At 36.9% G+C, this 17,408-nt stretch overlaps 1 protein-coding gene across 1 annotated transcript in view; it reads left to right on the top strand.

Annotated features, from left to right (window-relative positions):
* Nucleotides 1-17,408, top strand: part of LOC129740690 (allatostatin-A receptor-like) — a 407,612-nt gene that overhangs the window by 337,246 nt on the left and 52,958 nt on the right. The gene's annotated exons all lie outside the window — the stretch shown is intronic.

The raw sequence follows: 17,408 nt of genomic DNA, 5'->3' as shown, positions 1-17,408 counted from the left end.
CTCAGTGATGTGCAAAAGTGCTCCAACAATCGTCGCAACATTTTCCAAGCCACGTTGGCGCTGAAGGACCGGATAGCACAACTGACGGCTAGGAAGAAATGCGGCAAACTGATTTCATTTGATCTCGACCATGCGTTTGACCGAGTTGATCACCGATACCTGTTCAAAACGATGACACGCCTGGGGATCAATACGCGTCTGGTGGATTTGCTCACGCGTATTTATGCCCAATCTTCTTCTCAGCTGTTAATAAATGGATATCTCTCCGCTCCGTTTCCGATAAGCCGATCAGTCCGTCAAGGAGACCCTCTCTCCATGCATCTCTTCGTGCTCTACATCCATCCACTATTGGAACAGCTAAAAGTGGTCTGTGCAGCTGATCTGCTGGTCGCATATGCAGACGATATCAGTTCAATAGTAACTTGTGCGGGAAAAATAGAGCGAATGCGAGAACTTTTTAAGAGTTTCCAGAGAGTTTCGGGAGCTACCTTAAACCTATCAAAAACAACAGCCATAGATATCGGAATGGTGAATGAAAACTCCATCCACGTTCCTTGGCTTGAGACACGGGAGACGATCAAAATTCTGGGTGTCGTATTTTGCAATTCGATACGAAATATGACGAGGCTTAATTGGGACGCTCTTGTCCTGAACTTTTCTCGGCTTGTATGGCTTCACTCAACGCGCTCCCTTAATGTGTGCCAGAAAATATTACTTTTGAACACGTTTATAACATCAAGAATTTGGTACATGTCGTCGAACCTTGCTCCGTACTGTGTTCATACCAGCAAACTGACGGCTACGATGGGAAGCTTCATATGGCGAGGCATTGTTGCACGTGTACCTATGCAACAACTAGCGCGAGCAAAAAAAAACGGTGGATTAGGGCTGCATCTGCCTGCTCTAAAAACGAAGGCAATGCTGATAAACAGACATCTACTTGAAGCGCATTGTATGCCGTTTTATCAGATCTCGATACAACAGGCACAGATTAACCACCCACATCATCCTCCAGATCTTCCGTGCTTAAAATTGATTTTAAATAGTCACTCCCAACTACCAAGCCAGATTATACAAAACCCGTCGGCGGAAATTCTGCACAACTATTTGCTCGATCAAACAGATCAACCTCGCGTGGAAAGAAACCAGCCAGCCCTCAATTGGAAACGCATATGGGGAAATATTTCATCGCCTCAACTCTCCTCGAGCGAGAGATCTTTGCTGTACATCTGGACCAACGAAAAGATAGTTCATCGTAAACTGCTTTGCAGACTACAACGGGTACCCAACGAAAACTGTGAGTATTGTGGCGATGTGGAAACAATAGCTCACAAATTTTTCTGTTGTCAACGAGTAAGAGCCGGTGCGCGCTTGCTTCAACAAAAAATCAACATGCTGTTCGATGGTCATCAACCAATTTTAGTGAATGATTTGTGCTCGCCGATGCTGGACAGAATAGGGCAGTCAAAACGCATTGAAATTTTGAAATTATTAGCAAAGTTCATTCTTTTTGTAAATGACTGCAGTTACAATGTAGATTTAAATGCATTAGATTTTCATTTGACAATCTGAATCGTATTGATATTTGTACATAAGTTAAGTTATACTAAACGACAATAAACTGATAAAAAAAAAAAAAAAAAAAAAAAAAAAAAAAAAAAAAAAAAAAAAAAAAAAAAAAACAACATGACAGTTGGATTGAGATTTTTATTTCAACACACATCTGAGATATTCAGAGTGGCCCACACTACCTCACTCTCCCCTACTCGTAGGATGTTAAAATATTTCAATTAAGGGTGGCTCAAAATAGGTGCCAAGGTGGTCGAAAACAGAAACATGATGGTACAAAATATCGACCATAGTAATTAAGTTCAAAGGCTTGAATCTTTTTGAATGGTTGCATACGACAAAATGTTTTGATAAAAAACACCTTTTTTTTTTGTTTCGATTATAGTCGTTTTAACATCTTCATGTCATTCGCGACTTATATCAACGATGAAGTTGGCGAACAAGTCATTGAAAAACTTATCCGGTACAACTGTGATCGATGTTTACTCTTGGGCTCGAACTTACGGACATCGGCTCAGAAAGCAACTGACTTGCCAACTGAGCTATATCACAAGCCAAAAAAAAAAGAAAATTTTGATGATCTTTACAAAATCAATATCAATATCAATATTTGCATAATCATATAAGAGTTATTTCGAATACTTGTTTTTTTTTAATAGCAACGTTCCACAATAGGTCCGTTACCCTACAATACAGTTGCTTTTCCCGCGGGTGGGGAAGAACCGGAATGGTGTGGGAGGATTGAAAATTACAGCATCTGGTACCACTCTCTAATTACGTTCAACAATTGTGTGTTTATTTGGAAATGGCTCTTGCCTTCGCGTGCTTCATCTAGAAAGTGTGTGCAATAACAACGGTTGATTTTATTTGCTTGGGCTGGGAAATCATCCAAACAAAGCACCGCTTCTGCTCAAAGTTAGAAGTTTATGTGTTTATGGAACGGCGCGGCGCGCTGAGAAGAGGCACGGAACCCGCCAAGCCGCACCCCGGCCGTGGCCAGCCATGTCTATACGCAGACATCGACGGTGGCCAAGCAAGGAACGCACATGTATGACGAACTCTGGAACTCTGGCCCCGAGTTGAGGAACCACCAGGCCTCGCACCCAATCCAAACAACACCTGAGGTGAGATAAATTGCTCACGCGCTGGAGATTTGCTCAGGAATAAACACCCGGCCCGGAAAATCGGAAAATCGGATATGGCTGCTGATGGAATCCCGCTGGGTTCCGGGCAAACTTTGCTTAAACGGAGAACGAGGACGACGACGACGATGATGATGGGTTGTTGGAGTCGGAGGCATCGCCATACACAACACCCATGGCAGCAAATGATCAACAAGGTTATGATTGTTTGACTTCCAGCCATCTCAACGGGATGTGTCGGATGATGTAAACATCACTTCTCATAGCATGGAGCTAGCGATTGATTCTCGGCTTTTGAATAACGTTTAATTACAAAATTCCTTGGCAAATGCCACGAATTTTGTTTGCGATTTTTTCGGATAGAAGCTACGAGTTAACTATTTTTAAATTTCCGTAAGATCTAAGAAAAAGCTGGGGCAATAAAAGAATATGTGGTCAAACTTTTTTGGATCAGAACTTGAAAAGAAATATAGATAGTTGGAATTCGATACTAAAGCATGGATCATCATGAATTTGAACGCACTGTTTATTATACCATAGCGCTTCTAGTTATCGGATCTGGAATGTTATGACAGTATTTTTTTGAGAAATGTTTCCTCTATCGGAGCTGAAAATTTCATCACGATTCGTTTTGTTCCAAAAAAGTTACTCGTGATGCTATGAGACGAAACTTAATTTTGGACACCCACGTCAAAAACCCGGCGTAGTCGCGAGATCTGTATAGATGGTCAAATCGACCGTGTGCAGTGTTCTCAAACGTTTCCGTGAGATGCATACTATCGATCGGCAGGTGCATACCAAGCGTTATAGTGGACCTAAGGATCGAAACTGCATTTGAAGGTGTTGATAACGACCAACATAAACCCAGGGCAGTCGGACTATGACATCGCCAAGAAATTCAATGTCGACTGGTGTACCTTCAGAAGGATTCGTCTGCGCGAAGGAATACGATCTTATCGGGCCAGTAAACAACCAAACCGGTCATTGAAGAAGAATGTAGAAGCAAAGGACGGGCCCGGAAGTTATATAACAAGGTTCCAACGAAGCACGACGGATGCATCCTCATGGATGACGAAAATTCTGGCCAAAAATTTTAAAAAGCCACTGGTCGGGGTGATATCCCCGCCAAGTTCGAATTCGTTTTTGTCGATAAGTTTGCAAGAAAGTGTTTGTTCTGGCAAGGTATTTGCATCTGCGGACGAAAAACCCCTGTTTTTGTAAAAAAAAAAACAAGACCATGGACTCCGAAATGTACAAGGAGGAGTGCCTGAAAAACGCTTTTTTCCGTACATTCGATCTCACAAAGGACCAGTAAAGTTTTCGCCAGATTTGGCAAGCTGCCACTACAGCAAAGAGGTACTACAGTGGTATCGGGCCTTCTTCTTCTTCTTCTTCTTGTTTGGTTGTGGTAGCGGGTGCGACCACATTTGGATCGGTGACTGTGACCATATATCCAGCGGTATGGTATCGGGCCAACGGGTGGATTTTGTCGAAAAGGACATCAACCCACCCAACTGCCCTCAATTCCGCCCTATCGAAATACTTTGGGAAATTGTCAAGCAGAAGATGGAGAAGAATGGTAGGTCGACTCGGGATGCCACAGAAATGAAGAGATTGTGGAACAAAATGGCCGCTGAGGTCAGCGAATAGGGTGTTCAAACTATAATGAGTGTTATTCGACGAAAGTTCGAAATATCATCAAAAAAAAAAAAACATCGGAATAATTTTATTATTATTTTTCCTTTAAAGTGCAATCAAAACCCTACGTTTTGAGTATAAAACATTTTTATATCGTTCACATAGCTCCGAGATAGACCCTTTTAATGCGTCCAGATTTATGATGATCCATGCTTTAAGGACCAGAATTTACATGACCTATCTTAGTATCAATATCTGATTTCATTCTATGTATGTAAAAAAGACAAGATTTATTTGATAACATTATTTTAAAGTTTGAACAGATATTGGTACTATAACCGATATACACCACTTAACGAGAAAACGGAAGACACGAATAACGCTATCTGGCAACAGAAATGGAAGTATTACACTGTGATTTTTTTGGAACTTTGCCAGGGGTGTCGAATCCGCCGGTAATTTCGTCTTCATGAAGCACACTGCACACTGCTTCAGATACCAAGCATCTGTACTTTCCAATAGTCGCGAAACAACTGGCTCTTCTTTGCACATTCTGAAATTGCTTGCACGCTTTCTGTGTACACGATAAATTAGCAAACCTTATTAGATGTTATATTATAAACTGTTTGAACATAAATGTGTTTTCTTTGATCGCTAAATTTTTCTTTTATTTCATCTATCCTCTTTTTTTCTTTTATTTCATCTATCTTCTACAAGGGGTGCCAGGTTTCCAGATTTTTAAGGGTTTTCCTGGATTTTTTGTTTGTTTTATTTATTTTTATTAGCAATTATCAACCATACATACAGCAGTTCTGATTATCGACATAGCATCCTATTTTTTGAAAAAAAAAACTCTCGAATTGTCCTGATTTTTGAAAATTGGTCTTTTCAATGTCCTGAATTGTCCTGATTTAAAAAAAATCTCATTAAGGATTGAATTGGTAGTTAAGTTATGAGAACATCGAATAAATGTGCAATAAAATATTTAAACCCATTTCACCGATGGTATTCTTCGGTTCAGATGATGTTTAAATTGTGTTTTTCGATATGAACTGGTCCAGCCATGAGATGCCCACTTTTGTTGCATATATTAGAGCGTTTACAGCACCTGTATTACACAGGGCTGGATTCGGGGGGCCCCTATGATTCGATTTTTTTTTTCAAATGCTATCCCAGAGAATACGTAACATATTAACCGTATAAAAGAACTGGAGATGAGTTCAGTATACTGTCTTCGAATGCACGTGCAAACATTGCGGAAGAGTTAAGAAATTTCTATAAAACGAAAGCTTTGAATTGAGCTGAAAAATGCAAAATTAAATTCTCATTTTTTAAAATATCCTTATCATCAACTAAAATTCTCTGATTAAGAAAAAATGACCAGATAAATATTTTGAATAATTTGCATTTAATCATTGATCGTCTGGTTTGTGCTTTATCGAAAGATATTTACCAAATGACAATTTTGGGGAAGTGTCATGAAGATTTGAGAAGAAGTATACAGAACAATACAGAAAAATACAATACAGAATTAACAAATTAATTTCACATTGCATAGAGATACAGATATAAGAGGGAAGTGAAGTAGGCGTGTGCCGAGAAAGACGTATTTTCACAGAGAACAGACGTACAAGCTAGCCCACGAAATTTGTGTAAAATTTCCAGCGGCATTAGTTTAATTATGAGTTCATATATACGGTTACGCCTTTTCGAAAACTGTACACTTGAAAATTTGATTTGTAACTTTTGAACGGCGCAATAGGTGCCACTGTTTAAAGTCAATTTTCAACATATTTTTTGGATGTCTGCATTTGAAATTTTACACACTTTTTTGAAGATTTTTTGTTCGAGCTTGTACGTATGTTCTCTGTGGTATTTTTTTCATCTGCCAAAATCAAGCTAGCAAAAATTCAAAATTAATCGAAAAACTTCAACTGTTTAATTGAAAATTGCTTTGAACTGCACCACATCAAGTTTTACCAGAAATGAAGCAAAGAAAGTATTCAAAGTTGGAACTAGATTCAAGAAATGGATTGGGCATCGTGACCAGAGAATAGAAGTTTTAAAGATCTGAAGTGTTATCAAATTGTTATTCTGATTGTGATAAAAGTTTCATTCGATGCCCTCAAAGCCAAAGGGGTATAAGTACCAAAACAATCGATTGAAAAAAAAATCAGAATAGAGATTAAACACAGAATAAATTTAGTACCTTGAACAAAGATTCCGAGTTTTGAAAATTCCAAAAAACAAAAAACTGAACTTTAGTAAGTTGAGAAACAACACAAGACTTGAAAATCTCAATGAATTGAATTCGGAAAAAGGTAAGATTAAAAACATAGAAATATTCATGTTAAGAGAGTCACTCAATGATATTAGTAACTCAACTATGAGATCGCTTTTATTATAATTATAAAATGATCATTTGGAAAATGATACGCTGAATTTCTTCTTCTTCTTCTTCTTCTTCTTACATCAACATGGCCAAAACATGCAGGCATCCTGGAAAATGGGAGATTTGCGTCTATCATTTTTCTTTTCAGCGTATTACCTGTTACATATTCCTATGCATTGCAGATATTACTACGGCCAGGCCAACCATGTGATGAAAACCGCAAAAGATACAGGATACAGGAGCGGAATGAAGCGTGGAGATCCCTACCAAACGCTTCATATAATATTTTGATTACTGCGGCTGAAAACCTCTCAAAAGAAATTAAAATGAAAATTGTTATTATTAAAAAAAAAAGTGGTGTGAAATTATGAAAAGCTCTAAAATGCTTAACTATGTATTTCGGATTTCTACATCGAGTATTTTTAAGATCAAAGCAATCGATGGCTGTTACGACCACCTGCTGGAAAAAACATTCAAAATTCCTCGGTCGTGGAAACCGAACTTCTGACACATCTTGAATAAATTCATTCACCACAAAAAAAAAATACAGTTACTTATCTTATTGTTCCGAATCACTCAAGAGTTTCTGGGTGTCTTCCAAGAATGGTCCTGGACCGGTCCGGAAAGCGTAGTACCAGTCACTTTGATTCGGCCACTTTCAACAACTTCACAAACCATTACGATAAGCATTTATTTCACTCCACTTAGGATTTCAAATTAATATCCCACTTAATAACTATGAATCGAACGATATACATAAAAGACTTTACCGCTGTTTAACTTATTGAAAAATGGTGAGGGAAATATAAAAATAAAGAAATCACGAAGTAAAACGCGACCGCGGAAAAAAATGCGACCGCACTCGAGCAAGGCCAACTTCGCTCCCTTGGAAAATGATAAGCTGAATTTAGGATATTTACTTTTGTTAAATCAGTTGAAAATATTTCAATACGAATGCAAGACGTATGTTATGTCAAGGTTGCCGAAAAAAAATCTGTGTTTTGACGAAAAAATATTCTGAAATTCTGTGATTTTACCCAAAAATTCTGTGATGGTTTTCTGTGATGCTTTCTCCATTAATTTCATTCAAAAGTTATGTCAAGTCACGTATTTTCGATTGTTTTGGTCACCCTGAAACGAACGTCACAAAAGTTTGTGCATAACCCCTTGTACCGTTACCATTGTGAATGATTCTGAATGTTGCCAATTTGATTGTTTTAGCCGTTAATCTATTGTTCTTTGCGCGGGAAAAGTTATAATTTTTGACGACGATGAAATAAAAACTCTCTTTAGTTCGAACTTGTATCCAGGAAAGTCTACCCGAAATAAAAATGGTCAGACACAACAAAAATCATTCAACATTACCAATGTTAACATAATTTTTCAATTCAAAGATAATAATCCAAAATTTTATACTGACAAATAAAATTAATTTTTGAAAAATGTACAAAATTTAAAAATTTTTGAAATCTGTAAATATATCTAAAATTCTGTTTTCCACAGATTCTGTGATGAAATTTGGCTCAAAATTTTGTGAAATTATAGATTTTTCTGTGATTTCGGCTTCCTTGATGTATGTAATGAAAATGTGGAGATATTTTTCTTTATTTAAACTTTTCTGTACAGAATATCCTGACTGACAGGTTTCGATGGAAAAAAATGAAAATTTGAGATGTTTGCCTCATATTTTTCTTAATTTATGTCGATTTATTTTTGAATTCAGCTTACATTATGTTGGTCAGATTTTGGGTTGATTTGATAAAAAATCAATTGAAAAATCTGATTTAATATCCAATTCTCATTAGTCAGCATGAAAATATTTTATCCTACATAATTCTTTTGATATAAGACACACACAATCGTCTTGATGTTGAGGTTAATAAGGCATAAGTCAGAGAAGTTTTTATTAAATTTTTCAATAATAAAGAGTCGGATTTGTTTTGATTTATACTTGTTGGAGATGTATTAGATTATTTGAAAAATTATCAATGGATAGAATTGGCCTCATACCACTTCAGGACACCTTTAAAAAAAGTGACATGATGCCAAATCGTCGTGTTGCTGCAAGAACGGCAAAAGGCGCTTCTCGAGGCTTTCAGATTAGTAGATCTCGCAATTTACTGTGCCCTTTGTCACGAAAAGCTCACTCCTCAGTCCGCAAGAGCATATGGCCTGCCAAACGAGATATTTGGAGACGAACTTCGACATTTTCTTCATCTTAAATTTGTCGTCCACGTTGAACTTGCTCTCTCTTTATATATACGTTTCGTCGTCCATCACACAGCAGCCATTCTTTGCCAAAATCTTCTCGTAGAGCTTCCGTGCCCGAGTTTTAGCCGTTGATTGTTGCCGCTCATCGCGGTTTGGGAAGTGTTGTACCTTGTATGTATGTAGTCCAACGCTCTTCTTTGCATTCTGGACGTAGCTCTACGCTGGCCGAACTTTTTAGCCAAATCACGGCTTGAGATGTTATGATTTGCTTTAATCATCCACTTCACCTTTCCCTCCGTCTTTTTGTTTTCCGGTCCCGGTTTTCTTCCAGCTCCTTTGCCGTGGTCCAACGTCAACTGCTCCTGGAACCGCTTCAACACTCTGGAAACGATTGAATGGTGAATGTTCAACATTTTTCCCAACTGCCGGTGCGACAGTTCAGGAAATTCCAAGTGTTTGAAAAGAATTTGTTCCCTCGACTCGCGTTGGTTCGTCTCACGTTTTCGTTGAATCGAAAAACACGACTTCAAGTTTGACAGCATGTAAACATGGTATGGTAAAACAGTTATGCCCTGTTCAATGTGTCGCAAGAATTTCGTGGTTCGGCCTTTTGTACCTAGTAGCAAAGATAATAATAAAAAATATTAAGTTTAATTGTTATTAATTCTCTATCCAATCCTGTACTCGCACAAGCTTTTTTTCACAATCATAATAAATACATAGAATTGAGAGGAGGTTCGTTGCGTTTGACCCCACTTGAAAACTTGCTTACGACCTTTCAAAAATAATTTGCCTCTTTAATGTAAAATGCTTAGCCTTTTATTTTTCTATGGTACGGGATCTTCGGCAAACATTTGTTACCTGGAACCTGGTTCAAAATTTTTCAAGAATATCCATGTTGGATGTGTATGAGGTCTTTTATTTATGATAAAGCTTAGATAATTGATATATTAAAACAGTTTTCTTATCATTTGATTCATCCCAAGTTTCAGAAATTTTCATGGTGGTGAATAGATTATTAATCAATATCATGACATCAATCTATCAAACGCTGACTTACCATAGTGCTAGTAGATCCTGCCAGGATCACGTAAAAGAACATCGAGACCCACATCGATCTCGCGGGCAACCAGAGTAGGTGTACCTATCCCAATTCCAGGAGCTACCGGCCTACTACACGATCGCTGCCAGGAACTGGAAGAGAAAAATGTTTCCCCATCGCCGGAGAGCGCTTGTGCTTTGCCATCGATGTCAGGAACTGTCGGCTGATCCCTAAAAACAGCGATACGATTGCTACAGGGAAATCGGGGGAAAAAATCGTAAGTGTGGGACCAGTACGTGTCCCACACTTCCTTTTTTTTTGTTTTTGCTGATTAACACTATAGTATTCAAGTAACACACAATCTATTATAGCAATATAGTTTAAATTACTATATTTATAGTTCAAAACCTAGAATCAATCATACATTTGTAGTTGAATCTATTATATTTACAATTGGGTCAATTTAACCACTACAGTTGAATCTATTATATTTATTGAATGCCAAAAATCAATTATACAATTGTAGTTGAATCTATCATACTTACAGTTGAATCAATTATATTCATAGTTGATTGCGTAAAGTCAATCATCAGTTTGTAGTTGAGTCTATTATATTTATAGTTGGATGCGAACAAATCTACTACGCTTTGATGATTGGTATGACCAGCTGAAATAATAAGAACAACTGTGGACTTTTATCTCCGTGTTCTCACGCACACTTGCTGAGCGTGCGCAGATGATACGGGACAATTCATCTCAAAAACTTTCGGTACAAAAAACGAGCAGCCGGTCGACAAACATGGTCGTTTTTGAGGTTAATGTTCCCAAAACTGAAAAGTGTTGGTGAAAAAACCAGAATAATATCACGAACACTACCAGCGGCAAATAGGACTATAGGAATAATTTGTTTTATTTAATATATGTAACTGGTATCCCTGATTAATTCGTGTCCGGAATACACGCTATCAAAAGTTACACGAATTTCTCAAATTAGAGCTTCCATTTTGTCCGTTAGAGGATGCTGATGCTGTCGCTTTTTCATTGTATGGAGAAAACGACTGTGGTCAATATTGATTTAGTTTATTTGGTTTGGGATACAATTCATATAACTCCTCATAAAAGGAGGGAAGGTCCAGAGATGAGGGATGAGCGGGTCATTCTCAAAATATCAGAATTTGTACTGTAGAGTTTGTTGTGTAAGTGTGGTGATTTTTTTTTCCTTGTGCACTAGACTGCCTCAAATTTGTATGGGAAATTCAAAACCTGTGAAATGTTATGCGCTGCAGGCTAAAATGGATCCTAGTCCTAGTACAATATCTCATGCCAAATCTGATCACGGGAAGAAGTCGCTCAACGAGCCTGAAGTTTGTATGGGATTTTGAGACATTTTGTACGTATGTTCTCTGTGGTATTTTTTTCATCTGCCAAAATCAAGCTAGCAAAAATTCAAAATTAATCGAAAAACTTCAACTGTTTAATTGAAAATTGCTTTGAACTGCACCACATCAAGTTTTACCAGAAATGAAGCAAAGAAAGTATTCAAAGTTGGAACTAGATTCAAGAAATGGATTGGGCATCGTGACCAGAGAATAGAAGTTTTAAAGATCTGAAGTGTTATCAAATTGTTATTCTGATTGTGATAAAAGTTTCATTCGATGCCCTCAAAGCCAAAGGGGTATAAGTACCAAAACAATCGATTGAAAAAAAAATCAGAATAGAGATTAAACACAGAATAAATTTAGTACCTTGAACAAAGATTCCGAGTTTTGAAAATTCCAAAAAACAAAAAACTGAACTTTAGTAAGTTGAGAAACAACACAAGACTTGAAAATCTCAATGAATTGAATTCGGAAAAAGGTAAGATTAAAAACATAGAAATATTCATGTTAAGAGAGTCACTCAATGATATTAGTAACTCAACTATGAGATCGCTTTTATTATAATTATAAAATGATCATTTGGAAAATGATACGCTGAATTTCTTCTTCTTCTTCTTCTTCTTCTTACATCAACATGGCCAAAACATGCAGGCATCCTGGAAAATGGGAGATTTGCGTCTATCATTTTTCTTTTCAGCGTATTACCTGTTACATATTCCTATGCATTGCAGATATTACTACGGCCAGGCCAACCATGTGATGAAAACCGCAAAAGATACAGGATACAGGAGCGGAATGAAGCGTGGAGATCCCTACCAAACGCTTCATATAATATTTTGATTACTGCGGCTGAAAACCTCTCAAAAGAAATTAAAATGAAAATTGTTATTATTAAAAAAAAAAGTGGTGTGAAATTATGAAAAGCTCTAAAATGCTTAACTATGTATTTCGGATTTCTACATCGAGTATTTTTAAGATCAAAGCAATCGATGGCTGTTACGACCACCTGCTGGAAAAAACATTCAAAATTCCTCGGTCGTGGAAACCGAACTTCTGACACATCTTGAATAAATTCATTCACCACAAAAAAAAAATACAGTTACTTATCTTATTGTTCCGAATCACTCAAGAGTTTCTGGGTGTCTTCCAAGAATGGTCCTGGACCGGTCCGGAAAGCGTAGTACCAGTCACTTTGATTCGGCCACTTTCAACAACTTCACAAACCATTACGATAAGCATTTATTTCACTCCACTTAGGATTTCAAATTAATATCCCACTTAATAACTATGAATCGAACGATATACATAAAAGACTTTACCGCTGTTTAACTTATTGAAAAATGGTGAGGGAAATATAAAAATAAAGAAATCACGAAGTAAAACGCGACCGCGGAAAAAAATGCGACCGCACTCGAGCAAGGCCAACTTCGCTCCCTTGGAAAATGATAAGCTGAATTTAGGATATTTACTTTTGTTAAATCAGTTGAAAATATTTCAATACGAATGCAAGACGTATGTTATGTCAAGGTTGCCGAAAAAAAATCTGTGTTTTGACGAAAAAATATTCTGAAATTCTGTGATTTTACCCAAAAATTCTGTGATGGTTTTCTGTGATGCTTTCTCCATTAATTTCATTCAAAAGTTATGTCAAGTCACGTATTTTCGATTGTTTTGGTCACCCTGAAACGAACGTCACAAAAGTTTGTGCATAACCCCTTGTACCGTTACCATTGTGAATGATTCTGAATGTTGCCAATTTGATTGTTTTAGCCGTTAATCTATTGTTCTTTGCGCGGGAAAAGTTATAATTTTTGACGACGATGAAATAAAAACTCTCTTTAGTTCGAACTTGTATCCAGGAAAGTCTACCCGAAATAAAAATGGTCAGACACAACAAAAATCATTCAACATTACCAATGTTAACATAATTTTTCAATTCAAAGATAATAATCCAAAATTTTATACTGACAAATAAAATTAATTTTTGAAAAATGTACAAAATTTAAAAATTTTTGAAATCTGTAAATATATCTAAAATTCTGTTTTCCACAGATTCTGTGATGAAATTTGGCTCAAAATTTTGTGAAATTATAGATTTTTCTGTGATTTCGGCTTCCTTGATGTATGTAATGAAAATGTGGAGATATTTTTCTTTATTTAAACTTTTCTGTACAGAATATCCTGACTGACAGGTTTCGATGGAAAAAAATGAAAATTTGAGATGTTTGCCTCATATTTTTCTTAATTTATGTCGATTTATTTTTGAATTCAGCTTACATTATGTTGGTCAGATTTTGGGTTGATTTGATAAAAAATCAATTGAAAAATCTGATTTAATATCCAATTCTCATTAGTCAGCATGAAAATATTTTATCCTACATAATTCTTTTGATATAAGACACACACAATCGTCTTGATGTTGAGGTTAATAAGGCATAAGTCAGAGAAGTTTTTATTAAATTTTTCAATAATAAAGAGTCGGATTTGTTTTGATTTATACTTGTTGGAGATGTATTAGATTATTTGAAAAATTATCAATGGATAGAATTGGCCTCATACCACTTCAGGACACCTTTAAAAAAAGTGACATGATGCCAAATCGTCGTGTTGCTGCAAGAACGGCAAAAGGCGCTTCTCGAGGCTTTCAGATTAGTAGATCTCGCAATTTACTGTGCCCTTTGTCACGAAAAGCTCACTCCTCAGTCCGCAAGAGCATATGGCCTGCCAAACGAGATATTTGGAGACGAACTTCGACATTTTCTTCATCTTAAATTTGTCGTCCACGTTGAACTTGCTCTCTCTTTATATATACGTTTCGTCGTCCATCACACAGCAGCCATTCTTTGCCAAAATCTTCTCGTAGAGCTTCCGTGCCCGAGTTTTAGCCGTTGATTGTTGCCGCTCATCGCGGTTTGGGAAGTGTTGTACCTTGTATGTATGTAGTCCAACGCTCTTCTTTGCATTCTGGACGTAGCTCTACGCTGGCCGAACTTTTTAGCCAAATCACGGCTTGAGATGTTATGATTTGCTTTAATCATCCACTTCACCTTTCCCTCCGTCTTTTTGTTTTCCGGTCCCGGTTTTCTTCCAGCTCCTTTGCCGTGGTCCAACGTCAACTGCTCCTGGAACCGCTTCAACACTCTGGAAACGATTGAATGGTGAATGTTCAACATTTTTCCCAACTGCCGGTGCGACAGTTCAGGAAATTCCAAGTGTTTGAAAAGAATTTGTTCCCTCGACTCGCGTTGGTTCGTCTCACGTTTTCGTTGAATCGAAAAACACGACTTCAAGTTTGACAGCATGTAAACATGGTATGGTAAAACAGTTATGCCCTGTTCAATGTGTCGCAAGAATTTCGTGGTTCGGCCTTTTGTACCTAGTAGCAAAGATAATAATAAAAAATATTAAGTTTAATTGTTATTAATTCTCTATCCAATCCTGTACTCGCACAAGCTTTTTTTCACAATCATAATAAATACATAGAATTGAGAGGAGGTTCGTTGCGTTTGACCCCACTTGAAAACTTGCTTACGACCTTTCAAAAATAATTTGCCTCTTTAATGTAAAATGCTTAGCCTTTTATTTTTCTATGGTACGGGATCTTCGGCAAACATTTGTTACCTGGAACCTGGTTCAAAATTTTTCAAGAATATCCATGTTGGATGTGTATGAGGTCTTTTATTTATGATAAAGCTTAGATAATTGATATATTAAAACAGTTTTCTTATCATTTGATTCATCCCAAGTTTCAGAAATTTTCATGGTGGTGAATAGATTATTAATCAATATCATGACATCAATCTATCAAACGCTGACTTACCATAGTGCTAGTAGATCCTGCCAGGATCACGTAAAAGAACATCGAGACCCACATCGATCTCGCGGGCAACCAGAGTAGGTGTACCTATCCCAATTCCAGGAGCTACCGGCCTACTACACGATCGCTGCCAGGAACTGGAAGAGAAAAATGTTTCCCCATCGCCGGAGAGCGCTTGTGCTTTGCCATCGATGTCAGGAACTGTCGGCTGATCCCTAAAAACAGCGATACGATTGCTACAGGGAAATCGGGGGAAAAAATCGTAAGTGTGGGACCAGTACGTGTCCCACACTTCCTTTTTTTTTGTTTTTGCTGATTAACACTATAGTATTCAAGTAACACACAATCTATTATAGCAATATAGTTTAAATTACTATATTTATAGTTCAAAACCTAGAATCAATCATACATTTGTAGTTGAATCTATTATATTTACAATTGGGTCAATTTAACCACTACAGTTGAATCTATTATATTTATTGAATGCCAAAAATCAATTATACAATTGTAGTTGAATCTATCATACTTACAGTTGAATCAATTATATTCATAGTTGATTGCGTAAAGTCAATCATCAGTTTGTAGTTGAGTCTATTATATTTATAGTTGGATGCGAACAAATCTACTACGCTTTGATGATTGGTATGACCAGCTGAAATAATAAGAACAACTGTGGACTTTTATCTCCGTGTTCTCACGCACACTTGCTGAGCGTGCGCAGATGATACGGGACAATTCATCTCAAAAACTTTCGGTACAAAAAACGAGCAGCCGGTCGACAAACATGGTCGTTTTTGAGGTTAATGTTCCCAAAACTGAAAAGTGTTGGTGAAAAAACCAGAATAATATCACGAACACTACCAGCGGCAAATAGGACTATAGGAATAATTTGTTTTATTTAATATATGTAACTGGTATCCCTGATTAATTCGTGTCCGGAATACACGCTATCAAAAGTTACACGAATTTCTCAAATTAGAGCTTCCATTTTGTCCGTTAGAGGATGCTGATGCTGTCGCTTTTTCATTGTATGGAGAAAACGACTGTGGTCAATATTGATTTAGTTTATTTGGTTTGGGATACAATTCATATAACTCCTCATAAAAGGAGGGAAGGTCCAGAGATGAGGGATGAGCGGGTCATTCTCAAAATATCAGAATTTGTACTGTAGAGTTTGTTGTGTAAGTGTGGTGATTTTTTTTTCCTTGTGCACTAGACTGCCTCAAATTTGTATGGGAAATTCAAAACCTGTGAAATGTTATGCGCTGCAGGCTAAAATGGATCCTAGTCCTAGTACAATATCTCATGCCAAATCTGATCACGGGAAGAAGTCGCTCAACGAGCCTGAAGTTTGTATGGGATTTTGAGACATTTTGTTCGGAAGAAACATGAACTACTAGTTTTTCATCAATAGCTTTGGTTCCCATCAGCCGATTTCTTTAAAAAATGAGTTTTCTTAAAGCCTAAACTATGACAAATATTTCATCTGAAGACTGCATTTCGATAAGAGTTAAGATAAAAAAGTTATAAGGCTACAAAAATGGGCTAACTTTTTTTACGGTGGTATTCATTATTGCTAATGTGGTGTCAAATTGTTCGATCGCCCCGACTCATTAACAGTGATGAATACCATCCTGAAAAAAGTTAGCGCATTTTTGAAACCTAATAACTTTTTATCCTAACCCTTATCGAAATGCAGTCTTCAGATGAAATATTTGTCATAATTTAAGTTATTAGTTAAGGACGTGTAGATGAAGTAACATTTTATTATTTTAAAAGTAAGACTAAGTTTACCGGATCAGCTAGTTTTAAACGGCCGACGGGAATCAAAGTTTATGATGAAAAACTGGTTTTTCATGTTTCTTCCGAACAAAATATCTCAAAATCCCATACAAACTTTGTTGAGCGACCCCTTCCCGTGATCCGATTTGGCCCAAATTTGGCACTAGGCCTGTGATCAATTTTAGCCTGCAGCGCATAACTTTTTCAAAAGTCGGGTCATTTGGGGCACTCTACTGTTCACACTTGAAATTGAAATACCCATATGTATAAGATTATTTGAATATGGTCCCTATTCAAGGTTACAATTTAAATTATTCCTAACCTTTCGTTAAATGCTATCCTAAATATTCACGAAAAGCTTTTCTTTAGATTTACTGATTAAAGCAGATCAATGTTCTTAAAATTGGATCACGAAGGCACTTCTGAAATTAAATTT

Source organism: Uranotaenia lowii, chromosome 1 (assembly GCF_029784155.1).
Source record: "Uranotaenia lowii strain MFRU-FL chromosome 1, ASM2978415v1, whole genome shotgun sequence".
In the NCBI taxonomy this organism is placed as follows: Eukaryota; Metazoa; Arthropoda; class Insecta; order Diptera; family Culicidae; genus Uranotaenia; species Uranotaenia lowii.
The sequence above is the reverse complement of the archived record's forward strand: the minus strand, read 5'-3'. Positions and strand labels throughout refer to the sequence as shown.